This window comes from Pleurodeles waltl, chromosome 10, assembly GCF_031143425.1.
Source record: "Pleurodeles waltl isolate 20211129_DDA chromosome 10, aPleWal1.hap1.20221129, whole genome shotgun sequence".
Classification (NCBI taxonomy): Eukaryota; Metazoa; Chordata; class Amphibia; order Caudata; family Salamandridae; genus Pleurodeles; species Pleurodeles waltl.
The window spans coordinates 990,534,517-990,552,200 of record NC_090449.1 but is presented as its reverse complement, the minus strand read 5'-3'; positions in this window follow the sequence as shown (position 1 = coordinate 990,552,200).

The window sequence follows — 17,684 nt, the reverse complement described above, 5'->3', positions numbered from 1 at the left end:
CACTTTTGGGACGGATTAACACTCCTCCAAAGTTAGAATAACCCCCTAAGTCAGAAGGTAACTTTTTAACCGAGGCCTCCCGCGACTTGTAGCCGAGCAGGGCTCCATCGTGGTCGGCCTGAAACTTTGACTTTGCCCCAGTCGAGGTGCAACCAGATGATCCGATTGGCGCTTTTTGTTTCTAAGCGCTAGAAAAATAATAATTCTATATCTCCGGTTCCCTTTATCCGATTTTATTTGTTTTTGTGTCATTTTAAAGATAAAAATATAAACTATTTTTATAAATTGGTTTTGGATTTTTAAACTGTTTCATGTGTTTTATTTAATTACTGTTTTGTGATATTTGAATGCTTTACACACTGTCTCCTAAGTTAAGCCTTGACGCTCGTTGCCAAGCTACCAAGGGTTGAGCTGGGATTAATTTACTGAGACCTAACTGTACCTAGGTGGAGGTTAGTGGCTTGTTGCTAGGTGTAGGTACCTACCTGCCCTTACCAATAACCCATTTTCCAACAAAACCTATATCCTTCCCACCCTACTACCTTAAGATGAACATTGACAGACCATTAAACCTAATAAAAAAACTAATAATTTAAGAAACTTTAAATTTCTCATATTACATTAAACACGTAACAGTAAATGTCATACAATTATTAAGTAAAAAAATCACAATTAGAATAAATACATTAATCAATCAACAACAAATTAAACAATCAGCACCTGATAAAATAGCAATTAAACAACAAATTAATTCATAATGAATACATTAGGTTAAAAAATAGATGAAAAATAATAATTTGCAAAATTAATATCTTCCTACCCGGGCCCTCAAGAAAAGTGTAAAACCTAACAACCTGCTACTAATTGAATATTTAATTAAATTAAAAAGATATGTTTCCTATCAAAAAATGCAAAATATAATAAAACAAATTAAACACTAATATGAATGCAATAATAATAACTTAAAACATTAAAATAAGTGAACACTATCAAACTAAATAAAAAACAAACAATAGAAAATACTTAAATATTCTTACTTTCTATTTTCTGCCAACTGCATATCTTTATGTGATGATCTTTTATGCAATATTTGGGTCTCACAATATTTTTATAGACTGTTTTATGGAGATGTCCTTCAATTTACAGCCCCAGGACACATGTAAGTGGCTGACAAGACACAATAGCGAACAGTAACATTTGTTTGCCCTAGGACAACCCGTACAGCCATTCCCACATAATGGTGTGGCCCAAATTAAAATGCACATTCCAGGTGCTGTAATTTACATACCCAGTCATGTTTTGTTGCTGCTCCCATCCTCACTCCGGGATTGCTATTTGAAGCAGACGGGTTCCATGTATGCTTGCCCACCTGCTGTTTGTCTCCAAGGTGGCTCTAAATGTAAGTGTGCTCATTCTTCACTCGTGCTCTGTTTTGCTTCACCTGGTCTATTCACCTGTGTGGCTTAATCAATCACTTTCACAGAGGTTTATGACTATGGTTGTCACAAAAGAGAGGCACTGTCTCCAGCTTCCCTGGCTTGTTCCCGTTGATGAGGTCAGCATTCTTTGCTGCAGGCTATCTCCATTAGCTTTGTTTGTAGAAAATGTAATAGAAAATTTAACATTGAAGAGTTAATGCATTTCTTATGATTTCCATTTCTTTCCAACTGGCTGCCTCAAAAGTGTTTTGTAATTGTTGTTGTCTTCATCTAAAAGAGACGTTGATGCACCAGAAGGTCATTTTCCCACTAACAAATTTGCTTTGGCCCATCCTGTGGTAGAAACAGGAAATGCTGATCTTCACAATTGATTTCAGCTGAGAAAAGGCCTCATTGGGTCTCAAAAGGACCAGACCAAGAATTAATAGGAAATATACTTTTAAGGAGACTAAAAAGCAATGTCTTAATTCTCATATAAATGCTCAGCCACAAACCGTGTGGTTCAAAGCTTAAATGGTACAGATGACAACAACTATTAAGACATTGATTCTCATTCTTCACAGTGTTTTTATGTCTCTGATGACTCTTACTGTTCTGTTTCCTCCAAGAAGAAATATATCCTTTAGACAGGATGATTTGATGGAAGACATGAAAGCAAGGTTACTTGATATGAATGGCCATTGAATGTTTGATCCCACGCACATCCACCATCCCATCTCTACTGAATAGGTGCCTTCAACGATGTTGGTCAGTATGTCACTGGTAGAATACAAATGGCTTTATAAATGGGGTAGATATAATTACTTTAACCCAGCATAATTCAGCATAATTTCAGAGATTTAGGGCCTGATTTAAGGAAAGTGGCACTGTACCCAGAGCAGCATCACTTTCCTTGCTCCCCTTAGAGCCCCCTAATGCCACCATGTGTGGACTGTATCTAAGATACAGCGGATCATGGTGATAGTTAGGGGAACTAGCATCAAAATTCTTGATGTTAGTTAGGAGCTAGGTAGGATTGGCATAAAAAATGTTGATGCCAATCCTGCAAAGCCCATTGAGGCCCATTGAAAAAAATGGTGTGACTCCTTTTAAAGCTTGCTCTGAGCAGGCGTTAAAAAAGCTGAAGAAAATGACGCAAAGAAATCTTTTAGATTTGTTTGTACCATTTCTTTGCCCCCCCTAAATAGGGAAATGCCCCCTTTGCATGCATTATGCCTGGCATAGGCAAAATGTAGCGCAAAGGGTTAGAAAGAGGCGCAGTGCATGCATTGCACAACTTTGTAAATTAGGCACAGCGATTTTGGTCTCGTTGAGCCACATTAGCGGCAACAAAAATGGTGCTAATGTGGCGCAAGGAGGCCCTAAGGGCTCCTAAATCTGCCCCTCAATATAACAAAATTTATACATGGTGCCTGACATTATGCCATTATGCCACGTCACTTAACACAAACATTTGGGTTGAAAAAAATCCTAATACAAAGAGCATGGGAACAAGATGGTCACAAATCACATTTTTTGAACATGAGTGACAGTTCTTTAATGCGCAAACCCAAAATCAACTCAGACATACATTTTCAAGTTTCACGTTTACCTGAATGGACCACTGGGATACAATTTGTAGTGTAAAGCATTTTAACAGGATGTGCCATTGAGAATTACATACAGTCGCAACTTACTATTCCCTTCCTGATAACTCATCCCTTTACCTTGTTCAGTTTTGGTCTTTATGGATTTGGATTTTGGAGGGAAAGCATCACCCTCTTTTTGTCTGCAAGCTCTTCTGCATCCATAACCTTGGAATTGTACTGTTGACAAAAATCAATTAATTTCTATGTAGTACTTTGCATGATGGTTGGTGTTTGAGATAAGCCTCTATTTTTGTTCATTTTTTAGGTTTTAAGTTTATTATTTCTTTTTGCTGGATGGCCAGGGATTTGAAGAAGGGGTCTATGTGAGATATATGTTTCAAGAGGTGTTGTTTGAATATTTTTAGAATGGCGGAGTCCTAAGGTTATAATATACATTTTCTCCTTTTCCCTGTGATTCTTTGTGAAATTTGGACAGATATTAATTATTTTTCTGCATTGTTGCTTTGCTGTTTCGGGCCTAAACATCCCTGCCCTCGGTCATAGGTGTATTTTTTGTTAATGTATTTTTCAATTCTCATTGCTCCTGCGCTATAAGTATTTTTAAATATTTTTAGCAGTTTGAAGTCTTGGGATTGTCCTGGATGCAAAATGTAGGTCATTTACACCTGCTTGTGTCTGTTTGAAGTTAGGGTTAGGATGGCATCAATAATCCAGGCTCATATAAACAGGTATTTTCTTTGTTCTCAGTTGCCTTCTTTCTCATATGATTGCCCACTTTTTTGTGAGTTTCTATATGTTTGAGATGATTGATTACTGTGTTTTTTTTCTGCTACATTTCAAAGGATTTTGAAGGGGTAATGGATTTTGCCTGGGGGCTGGGGGGTGTTGTGTTTTAAAATGTATTTTCTTTTCTGATATTGCTGATTCACTATTGAGGAGTAAAGGTCAGACCCACGGGTGGGCCAAGACACTTTTTCGTTACATATATTTTTGCAAAGCTACAAGATTTTTTGGAAGGGAGGAAGATGCTCCAGGCATAAGAGGGCAACCATATTCTTTGTATTCCCTGCTCTTTTTTGCCTGCAATGTAGGTGATCACCATTTTCTAGTGCCTGATTATGTAAGGGGATGTTGTATGTGATAGGTGGTCATTTCATCTTTGTTCTCCATGCTTTCTACTTTGTTGGCTATGTGGGCAATACCCACTTGCCTTTGTTCTCCCTGCCCCTTCCTTTTTCATCATGCCTCATGGTGAGTGACCTCCATTTTGTTGCCCCGGTGATTGTTTCTGATTTTTCACGATTTTAACTGATTTTGTAGGAGCATTGATTTTAAGAAGCCTATGATATTTGTGTTATTTTTTTCCTGATATATTTATTTGTGCTTGTGGTTAATCTGTGGTATACAGTAATTTCTTCAGATTAATTTATTAGATTTTTGCCTGTCCCCTGTTACCCACAGCGACACCACAGGCCCTTAAGGGGCATCAGCTATTTATTAATTAATGTATTTTTGCCTGTGTCTTGCCTCTCATAGGGCCCCCATTGGCCTTGAAGGGACACCAGCTTTTAATTCATTTATTCAATATGTGCTTGTCCCTTGCCTCCTACCAGGGCTCCATTGGTCCTAGAAAGGCACCATGTGTTTTTATATTCATTTAAACATTTGTTCATCATATTGTTATGATGGACATTGTTATTATTTATAATGTGTAATGCGGTGATGATAATTTCTCAGTTTCATTCACCCATCTTTTTCATTTCCTTTTGCCTTCAGCTGCACATGAATATACTTTGAGAGATGTCAGTGACTTAGCTCACACTACTGTCCTGAGACAACTCTCAGCTCATTGCTTCTGTTTGTGCGGCTGACCAAAACCTTAAGAATAAAAAGGTTGCCCCCAAAAAAGGAGGTTTCAGCGAAGAATGTGGCCAGAGAAGAGAAGAAGTATGTTCCCAGTGCTACCTTTTGCATCAAGCCTGAATCTTTTTTTCAGGCAATGCAGTGCACCTGCTACACGCTCCCCTGTGCAAGAAGAGGCTGGGAGGAGGATTACCCCAGGATCAACAACCGCCCATCTGTCAAAACTGAAGCAGATGTCTCTCAGCACTTCAGTGACTCAATTCATGGTTGAGAGCTGCAAATTGGAAATCAAAATGTCCCTGTATCAAATGGAATCTTCACAGGAAACCCAACAGCAACTACAATGTGATATGCTTTATCTTCCCCTTCTGATGAGCTTGACATTGATTGGAGCTCTGTTGAGACCCATCAAGAGAGACAAGGGAAAATAAAAGATTTTCAAAAGTCTTGGAAGTGGGGAAGGTGGTGATGAGTCTGAAAAATGGCAATGAGCCAGTGATAGTCTGTAGAGTAGCACAGAGGAAGTAGGGATCATCTCTATTAAATCTGCTTTGAGTGACATAGCTCCACCAACACCACCTGCGGTCCATCTTTCAAGACCCCAGAAAACTGGCAGCAGCTGCCCATGATATTACTGTACACTTACTCCAAAATTATATGTGTTTCAGTTTTGTGAGTGGAGAATGCATGTGTGTTTATTCTGACATGCTGTGTTAATGATATGCTTATATGCATTACACAGCTGACCTGGCACTTTACATTTGTATATGATCATATGTTTGTGGTATGCTGGACACATTAAGGGGACATGTGACCTTCTTACATCTCTGAGGTGTGTGCTGTTCACCAGTGAGTATTGTGTTACATTCTGGGTACACCCATCTGTAGTTTGTTGCAGTGATATTGCTATGTGGAATGTGTTTGTTGGGTTAAAATTGGGAAGAATGTTTGAGTTGTTAATTTGAATATTTGGGTACATTCTTTCACACACCTTTGCGAACACATTGCTATTTGTGATTGTTGAGACTTTTTGTGTAGGTGTCCATTCCCATGTAGGTACTCTGTCACTAATTAGTGGGTGCTACTTATATCCCGGGGTCTGTTCTGATACATTTTCATGCTTCAGCATTACACACTTCAGCATTGCGCAACAGTGTGGTGGCAAATTATGGAGGCATGCACAAGTGTAGTGTTGCTATGCAGCTACAGCTGCCAATCCACCAGCTCAGGTGTGGAGGTATAGCCGCCTTAGTTGCGTCGGCAGGACTGGACATTGTGATTGGCTTGGCGGTAAGTGGGGTAGTCGTGCCCCTGCAGCCACTTTTGTCTATGGTGCCGTCGACGCTGAACAAAATTCTTTGCGGTGATGGAAGACTGCCAGAGGTCTTTCACCTATGCTCCCACTGGCATCTAAATAGGACAGGCAGACTGTCACATCGTTAGGCGGTTTTCCCATTGAAAAGTCAACCGTGGGACCATTACCGCCAACATCTAAATCAGGCCCTAAAAGTTTTACATTTTACATTGCAAAGAAATTCCTCTTTTGGAACCATCAAATTATAGCTTTAAAGCCTTCAATTTAGCCTGACTGCTGCTGCAGTTTAATCCTTCAGCCCGAGCTGTCACAATAGCCCTTTTGACAGGGCAAAACAGGAAAAAAAAGTGAACATTTTTCAATTGTGATAGTAGATGGCTCTGACAGTCTGATGAAGAAAATTAGAGTGCAGAATAATATATTAGTTTTGCTAGTTTGGGACAAGCTAGAGGGCTGGTTCAATTACTATTTTTAATATTTATTAAAAATCCAATTAAATAGTGATACTGAATTTGTAATAAATATTTAATATTTTTAAAATGTGCCTTTTAGAAAGTTACATTTTCTCAGCCTGAAGCTCCTGGGGGCTAATTAGCATTAGGTCCCCAGCCCTTGACCCCCCTAAGGTGTGGAACCTGTTTCCAGAGAAGGACAGTGGCTTAGACCTGGTGACAAGGTGACTGAATGTGGGGTATGTGATCCATATCAGCTCTGGAAGGTCTAGGAGAAGGTTCCAGGAACTTCATTACTTGAAAGCAAAGGTGAAGCCTGACAATTTATAATTTATTATAATGAGAGACATGTATAGTGGAAAAACATTCAACTCAGGACATATGACAGTCAGCCTGAACCCATCCTAATGGGAGGGGAGCTGGTCCTCAAACCAGTTTGATGTAGCTAAGGAGGAGATGAATGCTCATTTGCCTAAATACAACCCTGACAGGCTCATGAACTCACTGCAAAGGCAGAAGGTCTGTGCTGTATCGGATTCCCCCTAGAATAGAGCATTGTAGACTAGATTGTCATAAAGGATGTGCTGCAATACGTTTCCAGGGGAAACATTTTCCTCATTGCTTAGGGAGCATATAGGACTCACACCCACCCGCTGGCTACTCAACTGTATAAAAGTGGACCTACCTACCAGCCTGTCAGAACACTTTCAAGATCTGTAGGAGAATATAAGAGGCTTGATCCTGGTGTCTGAAACCTTTGTGATGATCTTCTCCCATTTGTATCCAGAACAAGGAAGTATGTTCCAAGGGACAGTTTTCTGAACTATTGTGTGGATACAGGGACATGGAAACTGCAAGATTATTTTTTCCTGAAGGGCTCTTCTCACCAGTAGCAACAGTATCTGATTGGACACTACTGAGGCCTCCAATTGATTGAGTCCTACTCCCTATTTTCTTACCCACAGTCCATGAGCTTCTGAAGTGAACAAGAAAGCTGCTTAATAAACTCTGAAATGTTAGGACTTCCAATACTTACAGGCTCAGATTTAAGAGGTCCTAACAACATTCCAACACCATAGGAGTGTTATTTTTTATGCTACTGAGGCATTGGAAGGCCACAAACACTACAACACATTTACGGAGTGGCACAATGTTTGCATTGCGCCCCATTTGTAAGCCCTTGTGCCACATTAGGCCTGCGCCAGACATAATGTATGCAAGGGGTGCGCTCCTACGCTAGGAGGGAGGAAGAAATGGCGCAAAGAAATCAAAGTGGTTTCTTTGCATCATTTTTATCTGCATTTTTAGCACCTGCTCAGAGCAGGCATTAAAGGGAGGCTGCCATTGTTTTCAACGGGTCTCTGGGTGCTTTGCAGGATTAGCGTCAACATTTGTTATGCTAATCCTACAAAGCACTGGACTAGCATAAAAAATTATGATGCTTGTACCCCTGACTACTGCCATGGTGAGCCTTATTTTAAATACGGCACACATGGTGGGGTTAGGAGGGCACTAAGGGGCACAACAAAAGTGGCGCAGCACTAGGTGCAGCACCACTTTTCATAAATGTGCCCCACAGAGTCCCAGCAGGACCTATGGCTAAGGTATCCATTTTTAACAGATTCAGCTTCATCCTTGTCCCACTGGAGTATTTTGAGCACCATAAAAAAGACTAAGGACCAGATTGAAGAGGGCCTAGCGCCTCCTTGTGCCACAACGAGGCCAAAATCGCTGCACCGTATTTACAAAGTTAGGAGGACTGCAAAAATGCCACAGGGGAATATAAGAAATTCCCCTCTGTAATTTTTACAGCTACTTTTAACACCTGCACAGAGCAGGCATTAAAAAGGGGCACACCATTGCCTTCAATGGGCCCCTATGTACTGTGCAGGATTAGCACAGAATATTGGTGCTAATCCTACACAGTACATCATTAGCGTAAAAAATGTTGACGCTATTGCTCCTACCCAGCACCATATATTAAATACGGCATACACATGGTGGTGGTAGGGGGCGCTTAGGGGTGCAAAATAAATGGCACTGCATTGGATGCAGCACCACTGTTCTTACATCAGGCCTTAAGTCTAATGATAGAAATCCTGACAAGAGGGAAGGCGCAAACATCTGCTTGACCCGAAGACTTTGTTGACCTCCTTTTAACTTCTTCCACTCTGAGTTTTTTCACCAAAACCAAAGGCTTCAGTGGGACCTCGTCCAGTTTCTATTCAGCTCTGATAGGACTTTAGCAGAGACAGCCTATAATATTGCCCTGCTACAGTATTTTGACTTCCATTTCAATGGCTTAGGACCACTGGAAGGGTTTAATCATGGTGGAAATGGAGTAGACCACCATTATTAAATCTAAAGTCCACCTGCATATTAATTTGGTGGGAGGACCATTATCTTGGTGGTATAGGTACTCTGTCATCATTGCTGACAAGATATAAATCAGCCCCTGAGCCAGAACCTGGATGAACCCTACTACTACTACTACTGATGGCCGCTCTAATTGTTCTTGATCCTTTTTTGTTAGCAATCTTCAGAAATTCATATCTCTGGTTCCCTACTTAGAATTGTGTTGCTTTTGTGTAACTGTGTTTACTAAAGTTTTCTTTATTTTTATAAACTGGAGTGGAAGCTGTGTTCTTTTGTGTTGTTGACTTTTCAACTGCTTGGTTCTAAATGCCTTACACATTTGGTCTAAGTTAAGCCTATCTGCTCTGGTCATACCTACAAGGCACAGAGCTCAGATCTAACTGACTGAAACATTTGTCCGTTCCTAACAGGTTAGTGACTTTATTAGTTGTGGTGGACTACCATTCATCCGAGTTAATAATATAGGTTCTTACAGACTCAACGCACTGTGGTAATTGTGGTGTGGTAATACCATACCGAATATTACTTATATCATGGGGTTTTGAAATGGATTATACATTATCCTCCATAGGCAACATAAGGAATGGAAAGGAGCGTGCTTTACTGCTCCAATCTTTTCATGTTATTTTATCATTCCTGACATGATCTTGGGATGAATTTCTGCACGTTTAACCTGGCAGATTTGTCTCTGGCACTACCGATTGCCTCTTAAAACTCCTTTGGGTGAAAAGTACAAATTTAGGTCGCAAGTTAGTATAAAACAGAAAGCCTGTTTTAAGGAAAATGTCTCGATCTACAAAATTGGAATGAATGGTTTTAGTGCATGGCACGCATGGCACGCATCACACCTGGTCGTTAGTGGGTGCCTTTCAAAGATCAAATTAATTTCATCAACAAGATTTCACGTAAATTCCAAGACATACAAATAAGAGTCTTAAACATTTTAAGGTACAATCCCTTCCTCCCTGCTTAAACATTTGCACTCATCTTGTCAATATCAGATATTATTATTTACTGTCCCTGTCATTGAGATGTAACTAGTAACTCTTGTTAAAGTGAACATCTCTGCTGCTCCTTTGGTGAGGACTGCACTGCATGAATACTTGAAGTAAATAAAACAAAATAAAAAACACTTTGTTTCAGCGAATTGAAGCTGAGAGAAGTAAAATGCGATGCCTTTGTGTTCTGCTCGTTTTTTGTGATCGCAATAATGGACCTGATATGGAATGCAACATTTAGAAATGCAGCTTAGTATCAATGCCCTCGTTGGTAAAAAAATAATGCATCTGAAATGTAAAAATAAATCGGCCATGTCCCTGCTAGTTGCTCCATTAACCCCTTTAGCTGCTGGGCCTACCCCCCCCCCCCCCCAATGGTAAGCTCCTTTTTGAATATTTGGGGATGTTCACGCTTAGGGCTTCATAGCTTTTTTTCCATATAATCTATGTGCACCAAATTTGCGTCCTTTTTTCCAACATCCTAGAGATATGGAATATTTCACACTTTAATGCTTCTTGAATGGAACTCATTTCACTAGCCAGCAGACCTTTCCCCTTCATCAGGACAGCTGTCATAGCAAGCACAAAAGAAGGAGTAGCCAAAATTCAAGCTGAAGACCAGGTTGGGAAGGTAGAGTTCAGATTACAAATTTGGTACCATATGCACCCCCCTACTTTCTAAAAACAAAGACCAGTGCTGCTCCTCCATCACTTCACAGGCATAACTCAGTGCAGCAAGGATTTTTATCTTTTAGACCTATATGACATGTGCAAAATGCTTTTGCCCAAAGCACTTATACATTCAGTAAATAGCGGACGCCTGGGACAATGCCTTACTTTTACAGTGATTTATATAAACTTTATTTAGGCAGTTGCTTTAAAAAATTCTACTGAGGTAAGAAGAAAAACTGCACAACTTTCAGTTTGGCATTCCCTGGAGACCAATTAAGGTTTTGCCTAATTTTGCACCCCTTTGTTCTAAAAATTATAACTCTACTCTTGAATATTTTCTTCTGCGTATTTCTGCATATTTCTCCAACACACAGATATGCCTTTGAAGGCTTATTGGTGAAACAGCCAAACACAATCACACCGTCTTTATAAAGTAGACAACCCACATTCAATAAACCAGGTTTAAGTGGGCCCTCCCTACCAGACCAACACTGTGAGGCAAGTCATAATTATAGAGCGAAAAGAGAAGGGACAGCCCTGCTTTATACCATTGTGTCTCCCCACTCTACTAGACAAACATTAGTACCCTCCCATTAAGACCTAAGTCCAGGTAGAAGAGAGCAGGGCGATTATGAGCCTCAAAAGATGAACATGGATCCCTAATGCTAATCGATTTTCTACACAGTGTCCCTGGTTAACCCTGTCAAACACTATGGAGAAGTCAATGAAAGCAGAACACATGGGCTTGTCCCTAGCCAGTGGTTAAATTTCTATCAACGTTTGTTTAAAGAGTCGTAATGTTATCAAGAGTAACACAGTTCTTACTAAATCCCGCCTGCTTCCTGGGCATAAGGGTATTGCCAAACGTCCATTCTTGAAGATGAAGTATTACACCTTTGCAAATAATTTGCCTGTCCTTTCAAGAATGGCAATCTGTCTATAACTGGCGGGAGAGGCCTTTGATCCTTTTTTATATAAAGGTACAGTGATACTTCCCTTCCATAAAGATGGAATATCACCGAACAGATAGCAGTATTGAAACAATGGGCATAAAAAGGTAGCCCAAAGGGAAGCCTCCTGTTTAATAAGTGCTTTTGAGGGTTCATCTGGGCCCTTGGCACCTGAAGTTCTTGTACCTTTAATAAATGCCTCATTCTCCTTAAAAGATGGCAGACCATATGATTCCATAGTGTTAGACTTTTCATCCTTGGCGTGGTCTCCCTTAACCTTTTGCATCTGATTCCCAGGTTGTTGATGTGTGCTGGACTCTGATTTTTGTTGTTTTTGTTACTCTGGGCACTTTACCACTGCTAACCAGTGCATGATTGGCATATCTGATTTACTAGTAAGTCCCTAGTAAAGTGCACTAGAGGTGCCCAAGGCCTGTAAATCAAATGCTACTAGTGGGCCTGCAGCACTGGTTTGCCATCCACATGCGTAGCTCTGTAATCAAGTCTCAGACCTGCCACTGCAGTGTCTGAGTGTACAGTTTTAAACTGTAAATTTGACTTGGCAAGTGTACCCACTTGCCCTGCCTAAACCTTCCCTTTTCTTACATATAAGACACCCCTAAGGTAGGCCCTATGTAGCCCCAAGGGCAGGGTGCAGTGTATGGTTAATGTAGGACATATAGGAGGTCATTACAGCCCTGGTGGACTGTGTTAAAGCAGCGGTAAGACAGGCAACAGACGGCGGTAAAAAATTACGACTGTGGCGGAAACCGCCAACAAAGACAGCCACTTTAACACTCCGACCACCACGGCGGTACAAACAAACAGCTTGGCGGTCACCGCCAACAGACAGGCAGAGGACAAAGTACCGCCCACAGTATCACAACCTACCAATCCGCCACCTTTTCCCGGGCGGATTCACCGCGGACAAAAACACGGCAGAAACAGGACCTCGAAGGGAAAACGCTCACCTCTACAAACCCCACGAGGAACCAGGACGCCATGGAACCAAAGCTGCAGATCCTGACAGCCCTTATCTTCTTGCTCCTCGACCAGGAGCACGAACGCCAGCAGCGAAGACAATGGTGAGTACTGCACCTGCGACACAGGGGAGGGAAAAACAGGGACACACACACGCAACACGCAACACACCCAACCACACCCTCACCCACAACACACACACTAATACATCATGATACATTATAGCCACACCCCCCAACCACCCCAGAAGAATGCAAAGACCAAAGAAAATGAGTGTAACCATTGTAATATATTAAAATGCAGTACGCAAAAATATACATATATACACTATTATCAAAATATACACCAAGAATAGTAGTCCAGGTAGTGCTCGACTGAAGTCCGTGGAACACTGGGCCCACACGGTATGGGCGAGGCACACACAAGATCCCCGACCATGACGGAGAGAACACTGCAGGGGCATCAGATAGCATCAAAACAGGCACCTCAGGGGGAGGAAAAGGGGGGGCACCTCAACTGGTTGAGTGCACGATGCCAAATCCACGAGGGGGCCACATGCCCACTGTACAATCCTGGGGAGTGCAAAGCCACAGTCTCTCAAGTCTCTACAGTGGGTGGTTTGCCCACTGCTTCATCCTGGGGAGTGCAAAGCCACAGTCTCTCAAGTCTCTACAGTGGGTGGTTTGCTCACTGTTCAATCCTGGGGAGTGCAATGCCACAGTCTCTCAAGTCTCTACAGTGAGTGGTTTGCTCACTGTTCAATCCTGGGGAGTGCAAAGCCACAGTCTCTCAAGTGGATGACAGTCTCCACTGGTTCTGGAGGGGGCTTGGTGCCCAGAGTGCTTCACCCTGCCAAGGATTGAGGTAGTGGATGTATCTCTCCACTAGTTCTGGAGGTGGCCTTGTGCTCAGAGTGCTTCATCCTGCTAAGGACTGAGTAAGTGGATGTGATACTCCACTGGTTCTGGATTGGGCTTGGTGCCCAGAGTGCCTCATCCTGCCAAGGACTGAGGTAGTGGATAGATCTCTCCACTGGTTCTGGAGGGGGCCTTGTGTCCAGAGTGCTTCATCCTGCCAAGGACTGAGGAAGTGGATGTGATACTCCACTGGTTCTGGAGGGGGCTTGGTGCCCAGAGTGCTTCATCCTGCCAAGGACTGATGTAGTGGATGGATCGCTCCACTGGTTCTGGAGGGGGCCTTGTGCCCAGAGTGCTTCATCCTGCCAAGGACTGAGGTAGTCGATGTATCTCTCCACTGTTTCTGGAGGGGGCCTTGTGCCCAGAGTGCTTCATCCTGCTAAGGACTGAGGGAGTGGATGTGATACTCCACTGGTTATGGAGGGGGCTTGGTGCCCAGAGTGCTTCATCCTGCCAAGGACTGAGGTAGTGGATGGATCTCTCCACTGGTTCTGGAGGGGTCTTGGTGCCCAGAGTGCTTCATCCTGCTCGTGACGGACTCAGTAGCATCACTGCCCTTGGCGCTCATGGGCCAGCGGTGCATGTGGCGGCAGTTCCCTGTTCAGCGGTGATTGTGGCGGCGGTGCCCTGTTCAGCGGTGCTTGTGGCGGTGGTGCCCTGTTCAGCGGTGCTTGTGGCGGCGGTGCCCTGTTCAGCGGTGCTTGTTGCGGCAGGGTCCTTTGCAGTGACTCAGCTGCTGGCGGTCCAGTCTGGGCCAGCGGGGCTGATGCTGGCGGTCCTGTCTGGACCAGCGGGGCTGGTGCTGGCGATCCTGTCAGGGCCAGCGGGGCTGGTGGTCCTGTCTGGCCCAGTGAGGCTGGTGCTGGCAGTCCTGTCTGGCCCAGCGGGGCTGGTGCTGGCGGTCCTGTCTGGCCCAGCGGGGCTGGTGCTGGCGGTCCTGTCTGGCCCAGTGGGGCTGGTTCTGGCGGTCCTGTCTGGCCCAGCGGGGCTGGTGCTGGCGATCCTGTCTGGGCCAGCGATGCTGGTGCTGGCGGTCCTGTCTGGGCCAGCGGGGCTGGTGCTGGCGATCGTGTCTGGGCCAGCAGGGCTGGTGCTGGCGGTCCTGTCTGGGCCAGTGGGGCTGGTGCTGGCGATCCTGTCTGGCCCAGCGGGGCTGGTGCTGGCGGTCCTGTCTGGCCCAGCGGGCTGGTGCTGGCGGTCCTGTCTGGCCCAGCGGGGCTGGTGCTGGCGATCCTGTCTGGGCCAGCGGGGCTGGTGCTGGCGGTCCTGTCTGGACCAGCGGGGCTGGTGCTGGCGATCGTGTCTGGGCCAGCGGGGGTGGTGCTGGAGGTCCTGTCTGGGCCAGCAGGGCTGGTGATCCTGTCTGGCCCAGCGGGGCTGGTGCTGGTGGTCCTGTCTGGCCCAATGGGGCTGGTGCTGGCAGTCCTGTTTGGCCCAACGGGGCTGGTGCTGGCGGTCCTGTCTGGGCCAGCGGGGCTGGTGCTGGCGGTCCTGTCCTGGGCAGCAGGGCTGGTGGCGGTGGCCTCCTGGGAAGCGGGGATGATGGCGGTGGCCTCCTGGGCAGCGGGGCTGGTGGCGGTGGCCTCTTGGACAGCAGGGCAGGTGCTGGCGGTGGCCTCCTGGGCAGTGGGGATGATGGCGGTCTTCTCCGCCGTGCTGCTCTTCCCAGACCTGCTGACTTTCTTGTGGCCCTTCCCCACCTTGGAAGGTGTCGCAGCTGACTCCACACTCCCACCTGTACCCCTGGGAGGGGATTTGGTGGCTGGAGTCTTCCCCCTCTCCCGCCGGGCACTGGCCAACTTTTGATGCTTCACAGGTGGGGAACTGTCTGTGCTGTGGCTCCGTGCCACACTGGCTGCCCTGATGGCCACTGCACTCCAGATTCCGGTGACTACAGGCACCACTGGTCCCGGAGATGTTGTGGCTGAGGTGCTAGGTTGGGACCTGGAGAGTCAGGCCCTAGGAGACGGACGGGGTGGGGGAGGTGTGGGAAAGAGGTCAAGGTTGGACAGGAAAAGTTTTTTGGAAACACTGGGACGGGTAGCTGGAAGGGGTTTGGGAGTGGAGGAAGAGGTTGTGGTTGTAGGAGGTGTTCGTTTGGTGACTTTGGGTGAAGGTGCATGCACTGGAGGCTGTCGTGAGGTGGATGGCTGTTGGGTGGGTGTGTGCCTGCGTTTGTGTATCTTGGGAGGTGGCGTCACAGACACACTGGGAGAGGACACAGGGGACGTGTGAATGGCAGTGGGTGTGGTGACTGCACGTGAGCGAGGTATGGTGGTGTGTGTGCTGGTGATGGCAGTAGTGGCTGTAGATGTAGTGCATGCAGGTGTGAGTGTAGACGAGACTGGGAGGGAGGAGGGAGACGAGGATGAGGGGGACACAGTGGAGGCAGTGGATGTTGGTGTGTCTGCATGTGTGTGATGCTTGCGTGAGTGCCTGTGGGATGTGTGGTGCTTATGTTTGCCTGAGCTTCCCTTGTGTCTTGACGTGTGTGCATGCTGGTCTGAAGGTGTGCTTGGGACAGGCTGAGGTAGAGGGGATGGGGTCTGGGTGGAGGAAGTTGGAGGGGGGAGGCTAGACACAGGGACAATGGCTGCCATCAGTGCTGAGGCCAGAGTCTGAAAAGCTCTCTGAAGGGCTGCCTGACCACAATGAATGCCCTCCAGGAATGCATTTGTTTGTTGCAACTGCCTTTCTACACCCTGGATGGCATTAAAAATGGTAGACTGCCCAACAGAAGTCAATGGCCTCCTCACTGAGGGCAGCAGGGGTGACTGGGGCAGGGGCTGAGGTGCCTGGGGCGAAGGTGATGCCCACCCTCCTGGGTGAGCGGGCACGGGGCAAAGGCTGAGGGGCTGCTGGGAGGGCGGTGCTGGTAGGGGGAGCTCCCATCAAAGGACGAGTCCGTGTCACTGGTGTCAGCTCCTGTCCCTGCCGTGGAATTCCCCTCACCCTCCGTCCCACTGGTGAACTCCGAGTCCATTGTCTCGCCCTCCAGGGCCATGTCGGATGCAGCTCCCTCCACCTCCGGTGCCACTGCTCCTCCGCCTTATGATGCTAATGCACACAGGGACAGGGAGACCACAAAAAGGGGGGTGACGACAGAAGAAAGACATGTTGAGTGCATGCATTACCGCTACCGTTGGCGGACACAACAGACACAGAAGCCCCTTGCACTACACCGCGTACTTGGGCTCCACTGTTCAATCCCTCGGACATGGCCTACAAGGCAATGGACGACATCTGCACACATGGATGACACAGGAGCCTGACTAGGTGTACTTGGTACTGTACACAGGTGGGGTGGGGTGCCACAGGGTCTGCCAGAAGAAGGGAACCTTGCCTACTAAACTAGCCCTGGCCTAGGGAAACCACAGCCCACCTCCCCCACCCAGACACTTCCATTGTGCGCAAAATCAGCAGAATGAGAGTGTACTCACCCCCTTGTGGCTGCTGTGATGCCCCCAAGCGCCCATCCAATTCCGGGTACGCCACCGCCAGGATCCTGAACATCAGGGTGGTCATGGTGCGACGGGCACCCGTCCCACGTTGGGAGGCCATCCCCAGCTGGGCCTCCGCTGTCTTCTTGCTCCAGTGGCGAATGTCCTCCCATCTCTTACAGCAGTGGGTGCTCCAACTGTGGTAGACCCCCAGGGTCCGGACGTCCTTGGCGATGGCACGCCAAATATCTTTTTTCTGGTGGGCGCTGTCCTCCATGAATTGTACAGGCGGAAAAGAAAAGTTATTACTAAATGCACTGTCACAGTCATTGGCCCCCATCCCTACCCTTGCCATGACGCACATGCACTCACCATTGTTTCATGCACACCTCAATCTCCCCCCCATCTTTCATCCACCCCACTCCACACAGGCATAGCCCATACAGCATGCTCCCAGTGTATTTACCTGTTTGTCTGGAGGACCCTAGAGTAGCGTGTACTGGGGGAGGACCCCATCCACGAGTTTCTCCAACTCCTCCGATATGAAGGCAGGGGTCCTTTCCCCAGACGCACGAGCCATTGTCTCTTCCAGACCGAAGTCACAGCACCACTTGCAGTGTAGCTCCTCTCCTGTCGAAGATCAGGTATCGAGTGATTGAACAGATAGAAAATTGCAGTCACGTCCGCGGTGG